The sequence below is a fragment of the Zonotrichia leucophrys genome, chromosome 7 (genome assembly GCF_028769735.1).
Source record: "Zonotrichia leucophrys gambelii isolate GWCS_2022_RI chromosome 7, RI_Zleu_2.0, whole genome shotgun sequence".
Classification (NCBI taxonomy): domain Eukaryota; kingdom Metazoa; phylum Chordata; class Aves; order Passeriformes; family Passerellidae; genus Zonotrichia; species Zonotrichia leucophrys.
In genome coordinates this window covers 15,125,064-15,140,794 of record NC_088177.1, presented here as the reverse complement: position 1 = coordinate 15,140,794, position 15,731 = coordinate 15,125,064, and the positions used below count along the sequence as shown (strand labels likewise).

Here is a 15,731-nt window from a genome sequence, read left to right as displayed (position 1 = left end):
CAAATTTTTTGATCCATGTTAGACAGTTTGCTTCTTCCTCAAAAGAATAGTTCAGTGCTAACTAGTAAAAAAATGGGGACTGTAATATTTTATTTGTGCTGATTGGATCATGGAACAGCTGGAAGCCTTGTCTGGGATCCCTTGGTGTAACTGTGTACAGTTTGTCACCGTGGTGACAGTGGCCCTCCTGTCCCGTGGGACTCTTGGTTCTGTCTGTGAAATTGCTGTTTCTGCACATTATTTGCTGAAGGCTGGTTGTGAACATTTTGCTTTTGAAATTCATTCCCAGTTCACAGTTTGTGTGAACCAACTCTTTCTGTTTTCTGGGAAGGTTAAAATGGCTTCACTTCTGTAATGAATTTACACTAACCTGCCCATTTGAGGTCTTGTGTCTGTATTTTCAGGAAGCTCTTTGCCTCCCTAGGACAACAGATGAGTGCAGTTGATGTTCAGTGTTACTTTTGTCTCTAGCTCTTTATAAAGGGCTCTTTAGACTTTGTAGGAGGATAGAATACAAGAAAATAAAGATAGTGTAGAAAGTAATCTTACCCCTAAGGAGTTGCAGCTGGGCCAATTATCAAAGATTAGGAACAGGCCTGACTTTTACAGGCCCACAGATGAGAAGAAAAGTGCTATAAAAGAGTGGGGTGGCTGGGTGAGAAGGGAGCTGGGGTCAGTGGCTGCTTTGTGAAGAAGGAGGAGTCAGTGCTTGGAGGAGCTGCCCAAGAAAAAAACACCAGGAAGGTATGGAACTTTTGTGATAAGGAGACAACATATGGAGCCCCTGCAATAAGATGGCAACAATACTTAATGGTTTTTAAATGGAATTGGGTCCTGATTATGTCCAAGAACAAAACAAAGGCAAAAATTGTTTTCTTTTATACTTCTTGTGGTCGGGAGCTGAGGCAGCAGAAGTGTTTTGCTTTCCAGGCTGCTGTTGCACCAGTAACAGCCAGATCAGGGCTGTCAGCTCTTACAGATAAATAACTGTGTCTTCCCCTGCTTGTGTGACTGAGATGGGCAAAGGCTCCTCTCAGAACAGGGAGTCCTCTCTCCTCAGCCCCAAACCTCCATCTTGAGTAAAACCCCAGTCAGGACTAACAAATAAAGATTTCTTTTTAGCATCTACCTCTTTGTAACTCAGTGCTGTTAACTTTTCTATTTTATGATTTTACTTTAAACCTCCATGCTTTCTTTTTGTACTTAGGGACTCTTGATTCTTTAGCAAGATGTATTTCTTTCCAGGCCAAGAGAGGTGTTCAGGGAAGAGAAATAAAAGTGGAGTCTCTAAGGAGTAAAAAGTGTGCTTTCTTCTTAGGTTTTCAGCTGCCTTAGACATCTCTCTGCCTTCGGACTGATTGGTTTGTTCACCCTGAAAGACTTGCTGGAGTCAAATCCAAGGGGAATAACAAATATTCCATGAACCCCATTGCACAGTCCAGTTCTCCCATGTGTCACTCTCCAGTGGCTCTGAGGACTAATTTCCATAGTAAAGGACAGAAAAACTTCAACACTTAAATTGTTTCTAGCAAATAGAGCCCATCTAAGGGAAGTCATCATTCCCTTATTCTCCTTCACTGGTGGATGGGGTGAATTTGCATGCTCTGCATGGTTTTTTTTTCCCCTTTTTTTTTCTCTTTCACAATGGGTTTTGGGGCAGGATGGCTACGTGGTGTTGCTGAGGGCAGGAGAGCTGATTCCACACCCAGCCCTATGAAATACATGTTGTCCTATGAAGAAAGCCAGCTCTGGGGAGCTGGAGGAAGGAAATAGTTTTCCTGTTTTGTATAGGTCCCAGACACTCTAAAGCTGCTTTTGTGATTAATTTAGCCAAGTGCAGTTTGAGAGATGTATATGCTGTTAATCTCTGAGTGTCTTTTGTCTTTGGCATTCAAACAAGGCATAAAATCCTTGGTACAGGTACATTTTTTAAATAAAAAAAAAATTTAAACTTATTTTTTAAATCAAAAATGTATATTTTTTGTCATGCACTTGCCACACATCACAAATTGAAGATAAAACACCCACTAAAAGGCCCACTTCATCCTTCCTCTCCATTATTTTACAATGGGTTTTTTCTCCAAAAAGTAGATTTTATCCTAGACAAATGTTGCTTTTATAGGCAGCTTTTGCAGGATGAGGCCACACATCTCAAGGTGTGCTTTGTAGGAAGTAAATTATTAAGGATTGTCTGTGTTTCTTGTTGTGGTGCTTTCTGTGGCTTCAGAGGCATTTGTGGGAATATATTCCACTGAAATAACAGAACCATCCCTCACTTTATCTACTGTGTGATTAATTCTTGAGCAAAATAATTGAATAAGTGAGGTAGGAAAACTTAATGGAAAAACTGCAGAAAAATCCATGTTAAAATGAGAAGGGGAGCACTAAAATGAAGACTGCACATTACTCAATAGTTGTTTTGTTTTTGTGGTTAGGCAAACTGTCCTTTCCCTGCACGAGTGAGGATTGCTAAGCATGAAAGATCCCCTTTTCTAAGCAATCCAAGCCACAGCTTATGTGCTGTGTCAGCTTTCTCACCACTTGAGGTACCGTGAGCAGCAGAGAACTGCTGGGACTGGTTCAATGACCACAAGTAATGGCTAAGGAATAAAAATGACCCTCACATCATATGATTTTGATCTGGAGAGTATGTTCTTAGAATTAGGGCAAAGTTTGGCATGTTTTTCAGCTTTACTAAAAGACAAGGTGCTTCAGGCAGAATATGAATTTAAAAATCCATGTATGAGAAATTAAAAATGAAAAAAGATGAAACAAAACTGCGTTGGCATACTGTCCACAGCAACGTTATTGTCCCATGCAAGATCAGCATTCTCAGTAGTTATGGATCATGATTTTAGCTTTAGCCTTTGGGATATGTGGCCTCAAAACTGTCTCATTTCATATGATAATTTGAATCTAACACTATTTGTCTGCTATGGAAGCTTTTGATTATTAATTGGGATTGTTTTAGTTTCTCCAGAAGTGAAGGCAAACCCTGTGTATTTAAACCAGCGTGCTTGGAGGCATTGCTGCTCACTCAAGCACTGGTGCCTCCAGCTGGGTATGTTGTAAGAGACTTTGTAATCCAGTATAAAATTTTCCTAATCCTTTATATTCATACAGAACAGCTTTTTTTTTCCTCATATTTTTTAAAAGGCTGTAGGTTTAAAAGCTTTTCAACCACATGATACACAGTACAAGTTTGTTAACATGATCCTTAATTCTGCAGTAGAGAATCCTTAAATTGTGTGGTAATGCAGATAGTTACCCAAATAATCCCAGGAAAGAAGTCTTTAGTAAGTCCCTGAGGCTAAGGCTTTTCAAGGACTTGGGTTTTTTTCCCAATTGTTCATAATTTATGATTCATAAATTCCTTGACGACTAAAATATTGCAGTGACATCTTGTGCCAGCTTCCCTAGGGATGCAGAAAGTTTATATCAAACTACACATTAATTCAGTGCCATGGAGCAAGATTCCTCATCCTTTTGGTGGCAGCCTCCCTTTCAGGCCTGTGGATGTGTGCTATCACTTCTCTCTTAGAATGAAAAGGCTCCCACTGCCTTCACAAGCCTCAGCTCCTTGTCAGGAGTGCTGCAGTAGATAACAGCTCCTGCTGTGCTGGTAATGTGTGTGTAACTTGGAAACAGTGCAGCCCAGGGACATGAGGTAACCTATACCTCATATATAACCTATGCCTGCCATGACTCTGAGAAAGGCTTCATTCCATGTGCTAGCAGATAGAGAAGTATGTTTATCATGGAAAATGTGAAAAAGCATCTATAGATATGCATTGGTATTCCAAAGCTGTAAATTCTTCTAAGCCATGCAACCTTAGCAAATACAAAGTACAAATATAATTACTTGCCTGAGTACCTTGAGCTGTTCTGTGCTACAGGCATGAACCAAGGAAGATCAAGGCACTGTTTGTTCAGCTGAGACTTTTGCTCAGCAGAAGGGTCCTCTGTGCCCAGCTTCTCCATCTGATTGACCTCATGGACTTCAGCAACATTGTTTGTAGGCTTGGATGTGGCTGTAGGCACAGGCAGCTGAGCTGCTGTCCAATTAGCTTTTCTTTTGGTGCATCTAGGAGCTCAGGTCTTTGGGGAGATAAAGAATGTCATCAAGTTTTATACACTAGTAGCGTGTGCTTCATTTTGGAACCCCTTCACCTTATGTGGTGTTGGAAAACCAGAAGCTGGTTGAGCAGATTGGTGCCTACCTTGTTGACATGAAATTTCTGTCTCCTCTCCTCATTTTCACCCTCTGAAAGGATCTAGAAGTCACTGATTTTTGCAAATGTATATATAAGTAATTCCTAATGCATCTGAATTGTCCCAGTAAATTGAATTAGACTCTGTACTTTAACTCATGTGGAAGGAATGGGTCTTCTAATTTATAACTTTAGTGCTATTAAAGTTCTGAACACAGAGAGACTGAGAAAAATCCAGATCTTGCTTGGACTAGTAAATATCAATGCACTAAACCTGCATCTGATATTGTAGGAACAACTTGTCTTGCAAAGTGAACATTTTCTCTGAGTGGATTTGGTTGATTAACAGCGTCCCTTGGTCTGCTGCTCCACCTTCCTTGCACATGCAGCTTTGTGGAGGTACAGTCAGGGCTTGATTTGGGGGCAAATATTTAGCACTAAACTACCATTATTGCAAGCAAACTTTGATTAGAATTGCTTCTTTTTATCCTTTTAAATAGTACTGTCTGCCCTATTGTTTTAGAAAAATTAAACTAAGGAAATAAGAACTTTTCTGTGTACATCATCTGATTCTGATTACCCACTTTATTTTCTGAATAACAGTGGAACTTATTCAGCAAATCAGTGGACAATCCACAAATGTGGTATTAATTAATGAGGTACATGCTTTGGACTTGGCTGCCACCAGCTCAGTGGTTTCTGAGCATGTTGATGCATTGCAGAGAGTTCCTGATTTCCATGGCTACCTCCCAGCTGGGAGTTGATGTTGCTTAAACTAAAGACAGGGCAAAATACTGAAGGAAATACATTCTTTGCTATGGAACATCACCCTGTGTTGTATTTATGGGGTGTTCAAAGGATCATTTTACATTAATTATGATTTCTGTATGATTTATGATTTAATTACAGGCATGAAATTTAGTGTAAATAAAGAGCAGACAGTTTTCTAGTCAAGTCTTAGTAGGTAAATTAAAAACCAAATAGTCCCAAAAGTTGCATTTCCTCTTTGAAAGTAACCAGTTGCTTTCAGAAGTCAGCAATAGACACCATTGAAAGAACTGAATGGAAACAAGTGGTTAGAAAAATCTGTCCAGGCAGTGATATCTGTCATCACAAGAGGATACTTGAGAAAGTAAGAAATTCTTGGCTTGTTTTATGGACTATACCATTGACATGTCAAATTCCTTTGAAGAGGTACTACACATATCTGAAATGAGTTCTACCTTTCCATCTTTTCAGATTTCCTCTGCCTGAGGACAGCCCTGGGACTGTATGACATTAGTGATGGGTGCTCTGTTCCCTGCCCAGCCATTCTGAGGGCTCCAGCCCTGCCCTAAGCTCTCAGGAGGGACTGGCCATGTGCCTCTGAATCAGAGAACATTCTATAAATCCCAACATCCACTCTCACACCTGGGGGATGTGTCGGGGCATTTGCAGGAGGTGGAGGAACAGAACAAGCCCAGACCCACTTGCCAGGCTGCTGCTGCAGTGTTTCCCCTCTCTGAAAAAGCAGAAGTGTAACAGAACTGTGTCCTCTGGAAACTGGAGGTAGATTTACTGTCCAGAAAACTTTTCTGAGTATTTAACTCAAATTTCTTTTATTTCTAACCATTACACACAAGCGTGGTGTGTCTTCCCGTCCCCCTGCTTCCAGATACAGCTGTAGCAAAAGGGTACCTAGAAAATTAAATTAGTTAATTTCTAATAGTCTACAAACATTTGAAGGATGCTGTGAACTTTCCAAACCATTCTTTGAGGTTACTCATTACTTCAATCAATTAATGTTTGTTTAAATGCAAACACAGCTGTTTTGTAGGGTTGTTTGGTTTTTACCCTACGCACGAGGGACTTACAAACTCAGCAAATGAAACACTTTGGGTTAACAAACCCTATTTCTCCAAATCCCATAATCTCAAATGACAAATATTATTGCTCTTAGAATTGGGGGCATGAGGTGGATGGGAAATCAGACTGGGTTTTCGTTGTTTTTTTTCTGATGTTTGTTGCCTTTTGGTTTGTAACCCTCAAAGCCATAAAATTCATAAACCTGAGCCTCCAGTAATGGCTTTTAAGATGGATTTTGTCTCCATCAGTGTGTCAAGAAAAGGGACAAATATATTTGCAGTGTGCCCCCTGTGCCATATCTGGAATAGATATTTGGCCTTACCAGCCCCAACAAATGTGGTGCTGACTCTCATCCCTACCAGTGCCAGTGCCCACACACAGCCCCCTTTGCCCCAGATGGTGTTTGTGCTCTATTTAGGCAGCAGACACCCCTGGGATTACAAAGCAGGCTTTACCTAGTCTAAAGAAGCAATGAAAACTTTTTCCCTCTAAAAACTTGGCCCTGCCTAATATTTGCCAGTGGTTTCAACCCCTGTGATCTGCATTATGCACACTGTAGCCCTATCTCATTATTGGTATACAGAAAATAGCCAGAAATGCCCCCTTTGTTTGAATCTCAGTAACAACCTTCCAAGAGAGCACTTCAGCATTTCTGAATTGTTCATTTTTCCAGATTTCTATTACTCTAGTTTTTCTTCCCTTAAACAGATATTTCTTTCATTTACACTAATTTTCCTTTATGAACATGAAAACCTAACCTTTTTGTGGGCAAAAAGTAAATACAGGATTAGCAAACTTGCACAATGGCTTGGTTCACATTTCATTCTTTGCAGTGTGATCTCATTAATGAATAGTCAAGTTGAATTTGGAAAATGAATGCAGGATAAAATAAAAGCTGCTTTGTACCACTCAGATTTTACTTTAGAAATAATTAGTGTTGACTGGATCTAATAAAAAGGTAGGCTTTTCAGTTTATCATTTTGAATTGAATGTTTGCTATGGAATTTCTTATTCTTCTAATTTCTTGAGAAATAGCAACACCTAAAGATCCCGAGATCATTTCCTTGGAACCCTGCTGATTCCATTCTTACTAAATTCTATAGATCTGAGCCTGTACTTCTTATGAAACTTAAAGGAAAATGACAATTAAAGTGATTTCAGTAAAATGATAGGAAAATTAACGTAATCCCTATTGTTAAGCAGACCGTTTTTTTTTTTTTTCCCTATGGAGAAAAAAGTTTTAACAAATAATTCATTAAAAGCTTTTGAGTTCTGTTAAGCTGTTAATATTTTAAACTTTGTTTTGATGAGAGCCACATTTGCATTAGTCTAGAGGTGGTTTCCTTGTAGCTCTTGAATCTCTTTTAAAAAGATGTCAGAAACAAGCATATATTTTAGATTCCTTAATGAAGGCAGCCTGTTTGCCTTGCATAGGTCTGCTTCCTTGTAATGAATATTTAGCACATTAACCTGAGCACAATGGCTTCTTCCACATTTCAGGCTGGATACCAAGCAGCTGGGAACTCTTCTCTCTCTTGCATTGTTTGATTCCTTGGGAATGGGAGAAGTGTGCAGGATTGCAAACAGCAAAATTCATTGTTCCTGTCAGGGCTTTGCTTGGGCAAACTGTGCCTCACCTATAAGAACCACACATGTGATGGCCAAAGCCTGATTATTTGAGGAAAACAAAACAGAAACAAACCAGTTTCCAGATGCCATCCACGTTTTCCTTCTCTCTAAAACTTTGATTTTTTTTTTTTTAAGAAAAAATTGTATTGGTGTAAGGCTCTCGGTCCTGTAAATTTGGAGCAAACTTAGTAAGATGGTAATTAAAACAACCACAGAGATCAAAACAGATGAAAGAAAGAACAGCTACAGAAAACTCTTACAGAATAAGACTTCGGTAAATTTACAGGAAATTAATATCAGTTCTATAAACCTCCAACTGATAATCACAGGAATAAAATTTAAAGCAAAAAAGGATCTTCTACAAAAAATAAAAAATCTAAGCTTAGGGTAAAACCCAGAGTCAAACCTAACTGTTGCCCAGAGTCAAACTTAATCTGTTGTTCTCTGTGGTGTGAGCTGCTGTGCACATGCAGAGTTTTTGGGTCATCTCTGGTTGAACAGCTTTTCACTAATTAGTGTAATAAAACACTTAGGACATTTTAGTCATCTTTCAAGTCCATTTGATGTGCCTGCAGGAATCCTCCTTGCTGTTCTTTCCTAATTATTCTTATTTAGAACAATAACCTAGACCGAATTTGTTAGATTCCATTTTTTGGAATAGATTTTAAGTCGATAGATCAGCAGGGTCTCAATGTGAGATTCTTGTCCCTGTGCTTTGTACGTGATCCTCTGGATCCTCTTCCCTCCCTGGTGTGCAGGTGGCCCAGTGTGTGAGTTCAGGGAAAAGGCACAGCAGCTGCCTCTCCCACTTGGCATGACTGCCTAGGAGGGAGTTGTACAAAAGGAGAGAATTGATTTCTGCCTTGGTTCCGTGAGAAAAATGAAACTTCCTGCAATTTCTCTGTGTGCGTCCCCCTCGGCCCCGCTCCCCTCCCAAATAACTTTTGAACCCTTCGGTCAGGTTTGGCCCTGTTGGACCAGGAGGCTGCACTGCAGGGAGTTATTTGAGATGAGCAGAGATTCTCCATGAACATCCCAGTGAAGAGGAGGCTGTGGCTCTGCACCAGAAGATTCATACAGAAAAGGGACGTGAATGCTCCAGGTAGATGAAATGTAGTCATCAGAGATCAAACCAAGGCTAAAGAAATATGGGAAAAACTAGCAACATTGTGCTGTGCATAGAACTTAGTGGGTTTCTTTCTCCTAAAGCTTTAAAGAATGGGGTCTTTTTTAGCCTGTTCCCCTTTGCTATTCCTCTGCTTGCTGATGCTACTCTTGCAACATGAGTGGCACCTGTGAGTCTCTGCAGATTCCTTCTCTCTAACAAAGAGCTAAGCATGCTTAAAATTTATTTCTCTGGATGCAGGATTTCCATGTTGATACATCACACAGTTGTATTTAGTCTGGAAAACTATTTCAGCACTTCTGAAATTTTTGGAATGTAAATAGGAAGCTCTCCTTTTTGACCTGTTTGTGTTTGCATTGGTATCCATCTCTAAACTGAAGTCTCAGCCATGGTTGTATTATATTTATCTATCTATAGAGAGATCTTTGCAGCATTTCTACAGGATGCACTGAATTGTTTTACCTGAACTGTGTAAGTGGCTTGATTTACCTCTGAGCTGAGAGGGTCACCTGGAAATCTCCACTGTTTGTTATCTCAGCCCATCTTTAATTATTTTGTAAGTGGTTCTACTTACATTGCATTATTCTGAGTTGAGATGTTTTTTGGAACATTCTTTGCAGGTTAATTGGAAAGTTATTATTTATGGTTTCCAGGTGATTTGCACTGATTGGCATTCAGGGTGGTTTTCTGGCTTCATTTAACCTGTTGATTTAGAAGTGGGTATTTATTTTGCAACTGATGTGAGTTTTTCTTTCCACTTAATCCTTGAGATCAGCTAGTAGATTTCATAGAAAAGGAAAGATAAACTGTCTGTATCCTGAGCCTACTCACAGAATATGCAGTCCAGAAATAACATACTGTACAGACTGATGGAGCAAGCAATATGAAAATTTTTCTTTCCTACAGATGTGATAGTTCTCAGAAATCCAGTTTTCATTTGCACTATGCCAAGTGAAAAAGGCCTCTTTTCAGGATGCGATATTTCAGGATTTAAATAGTTTCTTTGTACTAAGAGCTCATGCACAGTTTTTTAGTGTTTATATTTTTAGTAGTTTTCCTTCTTTGAAGTGATGGGGAAATGGAGCAATCTGCAGCTCACAAGAAAAAACAGGAGGCTAAAGCAATGTTTAATATATAAAGCAATGTGCCCTGGGACCTGCTCTTCACTGTCCTTGCAGCTGTGACCCCAACAGTCCCTGTGCTCCTGCTCGGTCACAGGGCTACAGCCCAAGGTGTCAAACCCCTCTGATCCTCCTTCTGAGGCTGGGTTCAGTTGTCTTTCATACTGAGAACTTATCTTTACATAATTTTAACAAATAAGATAAACTTTGTGCCAAAGTGGAAAAGGAAGAGCTGTGAAAGATGTCCCTACTTTCCCTGTATTTCTTCCATAGAAGAGCTAGGACTGCGAGGAAGGAAGAGAGTAGGGCCAAGGAAGCTCAAAGGACAGGGGAAACTCAGCCTGAACAAAACCTGTCATTACAGAAGTGTCCGACTTTGGTGAAAATTGTATATTGCTTTTGACTAGCAAACTTTATGGGAGCGCCAAGTTACTTTAAAAATAATAAAGTCAGTGACTTAAAAATGAAAGAGATAACATTTCAGATAATGTTGGAGAGTTTGTTTGTTTGTTGGCTTGTTCCACTGGTTTGAGGAAGAAATGAAAACTCCTTTGGTCACTAAAGGAAATGAAATAGCCAAGATATTCAAAGCTTTGATCACAATCTCGAATCTAAAAATAAAATAAACTAAGCACTGCAAACAAACATAAGTTGAGGCATCAGTAGCAGCAACTGACAAGCAGCTTTATGGCTGGATAATTTAGCTAGTTTAAAATAAAGGAGCTAGAGTATAAGAAAGCCATTTTGAAAAACTGGCAAACCTCTTGCTTTTCTGAGCACTACCTTCTGCCTACTCCGTTGTTGCTGCTCCCATGAAGAAATGAGATGAGTTGATGGCTGCAATGTCTGTTCTTGAATGATAAGCCTAATTCTTACTTACACAGCTTCATCTGGAAGGGTCAACAGAAGACAAAGGTCATGGCTCCAATAATGATAATTCCTTACATGTTAAAAAGCTCACGTTCCTTAACAGTTTTAATTATAGAAGCTAATAGAATAATCACCCTCAGCAGTTTAATGCCATCAGTCAAGAAGTATTTTCTTTGAACTGCTGGCCACTGCTTTATTTGTTTATTTACCTATTATTTTGGGAGAGGAGGAAGAGGGTGGAAGGGGAAACCAGGAATTGCTGCATGAGAGCTGAGCTGTCTCGGGTATCACACCAAACAAACATCTCTTGGGAATGTTCTGGGTGTGGTTCAGCTCTCCTGGGAGGGCTCTGAGGGACAAGGGACAGGCTCTGGGACAAATGTGAGTGAGGTTTGGGTGTATAGCATTAGAACTTCATGTTCTGAGCATAGAAAACCTCTTGAAGAAAAGTCCTGTCCTGTTCTCAGTGGAACTGCAGTTCTGGGAACATCTTAAACTATTTATTCATGTATTACCTGGTTTTGCTAGATGCAGATTTTTTCCCCCAGCCAGTTCCCCACAAAGGCAATGGGAGCTTGTGTTGGCACAGCAGATGCAGCAGATGTTAGCTGGGAGATGGGAATGCTTCTTTCCATGGTGGCCACTTACACGTTCAAAGCATTTGAGAAACCACAGCCTCAGGAACTGCGGATACACGGGTTCCAGAGCTGTGGGGTAACTTTCCTTACAGCCACATGATGGTGTTTACTTAAAGGGCTTCGCTCCCTCTGTTAACAACAATATTAACAAGAAATTCTTTGTAAGAAGCTGGGGTACATTCACTTTCAGACCACACATACAAGTCAGAACACTGCTTATAGCAGTATTTTAAGATTTGGTACTTTACCTTGTTGCTGGCCTTGTGACTTTGTGACCCTGGACTATGAAGTGAAAGGGTGCTTTGTCAGTGATTTCTGAAGAGTAGGGATTTCATCCTGAGTTGGCTTTACAGTACAAACACAAATATTGTTCATTATTTCTGCCCTCTGATAATGATTCCATCTTGTGAAGAGACTACTGTGACAAGCTCACCCCTTTATGTTAGAGAAGTAGTTAAAATGCAGAGCTGTTCAGAGTATTATTTAAATGTCTTTTGCAACCTTAGAGGGGAATGACCTAGCTGCCCTGGCTAAATTCCAGCTTTCATCATTACAGCCTACTGCTTAACTCCACAAGGAAATGCTGTGCAGAGGCTAAAGCTAAACCTGCCCTGTTCAGTCTGAACTGGGATATCCACAGAAACCAGTGCTCTGCAGGGATTCTGCACTGGGAGAGGGGTTTGCTGAGAAGCACTGGGATGTTAGCAGATGCACAAATTGCTGCCTTTGCTTCTGCCATCACCAGAAAGATAATCAGCAAGAAGTACAAGCCATAACAGAGAAAGAACAGGCTTTAGGACATCCCAGAAATGTATTAAATGGCTCTGACTAGTTTTGCCCTTGAAATTACACATTAGTCAGAACAGTCTTTGACCTTTAAGCATTTACCCCAAAGAAGGGCTGAAGGACAGTTCTGGTGTTGCTAAGGACCAGGGAAAAGCAAAAATAAAAGTTATAAGGGATGTTATTTTATTTAAAGGAAATAGAATAACATGCTTTCAGGTTTTTTTCTACAGATTCTTAATGAAGAATGGCACAGAAATTTTGCAGGAAAAATTACTTTTATTAGGAAAAACTACTTTTATTAGGAAAAACTGTGTCTGTCAGAAAAGATAAGCACTGAACAGATTCCATACCATAGAATGGCTTTTATCAGAGGCTTGCAAAATTAGTCTAGTATCTGTCAAGAATAAATATACCTAAGTTCCTCTGCTTTGGGGCAGAAGGTCTGTTCAGGTTTCTCTGAGTTACATTTGAAGCTGCTGTTGTTTTCCTCTGTCCTATTCTCTGCTGGTTCTAATTCTGGCTGTTAGCATGTGCTTTAGGCTCACAGCAGACTGGGGTTTGGCACACTGAGGTATCTGCAAGAGCCTCCCCAAGGCCAGCCAGACAATGATTGTTGGCTGAAATAAAGATCCAGGTGATCCTAAAACACGCGGCACAATTTGCTTTTTTCTCCTGTTCTTGAACTCAAAAATCCATAGCAACTACTGCCCCTTTCTCATGGTTTTCCTGCCAATTCTGCCCACCAAGGCCACGTGTTGGAGCTGCTGTTAACTCATAACTGCTTTGGGCCTCCCAAAATGCCAGTGAAGAGCAGTGGTTTTCAATCCCTGTGGAACTGCACCTGACTGGAACACATGGGCTGAAATCACTGGGCACCTCTGCAGCATTTAGAGCAGCACCTGAGCAGTCTCAGGGGAGCAGCCCCTCAGTCAGAGCCCCTTGCCATGATGTGCTCCATAAAGCCTTGCCTGTATATTTATTTATTTTTTTTTTTAAATGCTTGCCATAGCTGCTGGAATTTCAGGCTGTCATGTTTAAGCAGCCACTTGTCTGAGTGGAAAATTGGGGAAGTAAACAAGTCCCCTTCTAGGCACCTGCCACCCTCGTGTGGTCTGTCCCTCAGCCTAAATAAAGCTGTGACTGCTTCACTGCAAATTAGCGTCCTGCTGTGATGCACAGGGCACCCACATGTATTGAACACTGACCTCTACACATTGCAGAGGTGTTTTCTTACCTGTTGTATTTATCATGTAACTGGAATCATGAGATTAAGTTCAGTCTTCTTCTCTGTGGTCTTTTGTGTCAAATCTTTCTATAAAAGAATAATAAACTCTTGTAAAGTAGCCTTTAGAAGGAAGAAGCAGAAGCCAAAATATCAAATTAAGATTTGACTTAGGACATCACAGTAAATACAGGGACTGATTATGGCTACTGGGATACACAAGATTGAAATAAAAAAGGAAAAAAAAAAGAAGGAATAGCAGAAAACTGTTTTAAAACTAAAGCATTCCAAAGCAGCCACAGACAAATCAGTAGCAGCCCTCCCTGTGTATTCTTTATTGTTGCAATTGCAGTATCAGTCAGAAGACATTTTCTAAAAGGTTGGGCAAGAATGTGCCTGTTAACTGTAGTAAAACTGTAACCAGAAATGTATTTCTTTCTTGAGTAGAAAATACACACACAGAGAACTACAAAGTGAGGGCTCTCTGTTATCCCAGTACCTTCAGTCTGCTGGGAAAAGCAAAACCAAGTCAGTAATGACAAAAGATTTAAGTCTAAAAGCTGCATCTTGATGAAGATTTCTAACACAATGCATTACACACAAAACTGAATTGCACCTTCAGATGCTGACTTGCACGTGAATTGTCTCCTTGCTCATGCCAGCCTGGCTTCCAGGAAAGCACTTGACTTTCATGTGAATTTAAAAAACTCCCACATGAACAGATATTAAGGTTTCCTCCTTTAAAGCCACATTTGAATGTTGCTGACACAGTAACACAACAGCAGGCTTTGAAGCAGCACTTTTGCAACAACATGTGTACAGATCTCTGCTCAACTCACACTTGTTTTTCACAGAGCTGAAGTCTGATTGTATTTAAGAAAAAAATTCCAAAACCTTTCAGCATGTCTTTCCTAGTGTGGTGCATATTTTGGAAGAGGAATCTTTTTACTTTTTATTTTCCTGTATTTTCTTAATGTTTCTGAGTTTTCAAAACCTATCACTTGTCAGTTACAATCTTAAATAATTTTCCCTATTTTTTCCATTGAAACTTTTAGGGAAAAATCCACTGGGTCCAAGGTCCAACCTCTTGTTGTATCAGTTTCAGCTCTGCAGGTAACAGCGATGAAAGTAAAAATTGCTGACATTTGGGGAGCTGTGATTTTTTTTCTTCAGCTACATATGAGGTTATCTAAAAAGTTGTTAAACAAAGGGAGCAAAATGCAAAAGCAGAAAACAGGCCAGAGTTGTGGTAGAGTGTGTTTCCCTTCTCTCCCTGTAAGTGTGATAGAAATAAAAGACATGAACTTACAAACTAACTTTGAAAAATCTTTACAGGTTTTAAAATGTTATTTTTCTGCATACCAAGGCCTAAACAGGAAAATACCTAATTATGCAAAACTTTCCTTTAAAATCTCAGTAATGATAGTCCTAGTAAATAATCTTTGATAGAAGAAAATTTGCCTCACCATTTTAAGTAGTGGTGTTAAAATGGGAGAGGTAAACCTGCTAGGAAAATGATTCTGAGCTGCTTTCCTTGATGCTTAAGGATGAATTTCAGTATTTCTATTCATGGGTGGAAGTGACAGATTTTGTCTGTTGTAGGATAATTTCCCCCAAAAAAGTTAAAAGTGTTGCCACTAACTGCCTCCCACTATATCATGTTAACACAGGAGAGGAAGAAAAGGGTCCTCCACTTTGTTTGAAAGGTAGAGTAGGGAGAACTCAGCTTTCACTGAATGTTGGATTGTTCTTGCTCCAGCATTTTTAATCTGAATAGTTTTAGCAAAATATTGTTTCTTCAGGGCTTTTAGTGACCTGTACCAGTTGCATCTGCTTGCCTTCATACTGCAGCACCATGGAGATTGTATTCACTCTTAGGCCCTCAAATTCACTTCAAACCAATTCTACACTCTGCTACAGTTAAGTGATAGCATTAATACCTCTATTCTCTAACCAGCCATGTCAAACCATTTCTCATCTGTCTCAACAGCTGGACAGGAACTTCTGGGAGGAGACGTGTTACTTACCTGCATACAGCATCAAGAACCACCCTGAGCTCCCCTGCCACACCTTGAGCTAAGCTCTGTCACCAACTGAAGGCATTTGTGGCTGCCTTTGGCAGCAGTAACCCAGCCCCAGTGGGGAAGATTTTCAGCAGCTGAGCTGTCACTTTGCTAACTGATCACAAGCCAGATAATGAACTCAGTTTTGCTATTAGCCTTTTAAATACATTTGCAAGGGGGTGGGGAGCCCCCAAGCCAGGTTAAGCATTTTCTAAGGTCA

General features: G+C 40.0%; 1 long non-coding RNA gene across 1 annotated transcript; it reads left to right on the top strand.

Moving 5' to 3' along the window:
- Nucleotides 1-670: 670 nt before the first annotated feature.
- On the top strand, nt 671-15,676 carry LOC135450264 (uncharacterized). Its single transcript, XR_010440995.1, has 3 exons — nt 671-744; nt 8,647-8,787; nt 15,439-15,676. It is a non-coding gene; the product is annotated as an uncharacterized LOC135450264 (long non-coding RNA).
- Nucleotides 15,677-15,731: the final 55 nt, after the last annotated feature.